This window comes from Mycetomoellerius zeteki, unplaced genomic scaffold, assembly GCF_001594055.1.
Source record: "Mycetomoellerius zeteki isolate Tzet28-1 unplaced genomic scaffold, Tzet1.0 scaffold51, whole genome shotgun sequence".
In the NCBI taxonomy this organism is placed as follows: Eukaryota; Metazoa; Arthropoda; class Insecta; order Hymenoptera; family Formicidae; genus Mycetomoellerius; species Mycetomoellerius zeteki.
This window is the reverse complement of record NW_017257512.1, coordinates 593,281-594,697: the sequence shown is the minus strand read 5'-3', so window position 1 is coordinate 594,697 and position 1,417 is coordinate 593,281.

Below are 1,417 nucleotides of genomic sequence, written 5' to 3'. Positions count from 1 at the left end.
GCGGTCCAATCAACGTCAAGCTAGCTCAACTCTGATTGGACTACAACGCTTGCGACACTCTTGCGACACTGCGATGCGACTAATGTAGAACCAGCTTAACATGTGTCCATTTTTTGTCGTACGATAAATTTTTCAAGCCTGTCGATTGGCTATAGGACAAAGAGGTCGACAAAAAACGGACGCATAATGGGTGCATCCTAATATTGGCTTTAGGGCGCGTTCACACCTTGACGGAAAAGCAGAAAGCGGAAAAGCAGTGGCCAATCACAACTCGCGCTGGTAGTAAGTAATAGGCTGCGGTCCACTTGACGCTACAAATGCTTCGAAGCGTTTGAGCGACCAATCGGAACAAAGAATTTTACGAATTGACTAATCAAAGAATACTTTAAAGCGTTTGTAGTGTTAAATGGACCGCAGCCATAGAAAAAGCCGAAATTGTCGAATACCAGCGTGAATTCTGATTGGTTGCTGCTTTTCCCGCTTTCTGCTTTTCCGTCAAGGTGTGAACGCGCCCTTAGCGTCAAAACAGGGCACGTGATCAAAATTGTCGCTTGATATTCGTCAATTTTTATCACGTGACCTGTTCGCTAAAAATGATTATCGAGCGTCAACATGGAAAGGCACCTTTAATTCGGCATACCGGAAATTCCCCACTTTTAGACGTTGGCGTCTCGTTGGCGTTTGTTCTGTTCCGTTTCTTTCTTTCCATTGCTTTCCATCGTTGGTAGCTGCTAGGGTAAGATGTCTCCTCTTAGTTTTCCGTTAATCTTATTATAATATATTTAGTTCTATTTATTTATGCAGTTTTTAAAATCACATGTTTGGCCAGTTATTCCTTGTGCGTAAATATTCATAAATTTCTCTCCAAATTCGCGTTCTTCGCGAATCTTGTTTCTAATCATTTTCTTTTAGGATTCGCGGTCGCCACGTGGTTTAATTTAGCACGCGGTTAGAATCCGTTATAAAAATAACGATTATATTGCAATCTCGAATGAGGAACTGCAATTTATCTCTCAAAATTATTATTTCTAAAAATTTTCTATTAGTTTTATATAATTAGACAATATTTTACTGCGGTGATAGAAAAATAACACATCTCATAATTAATATTAACTTTTTGTAGAGCATTTTTAAAATTCTGGATTAGAGTGTTTCAATCAAGATAATGAGTATGCATATAACTTCACTTTCTCTCCATATTACATTTTCAATAATTTGTTACATACTATAAACTTATGCCATAAATTTTCAAAATTCAAACTGCAATTCTATATTGCAATTCTGTAATGCTAATATTTTTTTACTTGTACCATTTTTCTATCAACGCGGCGATTTGGTGTCCTCTCATTTTGGCATGCCTCCAGTTCGTATTTCGCTGGAGCATGAATGCTTGTGGGAGGTAAAGAAAAGAGGGAAC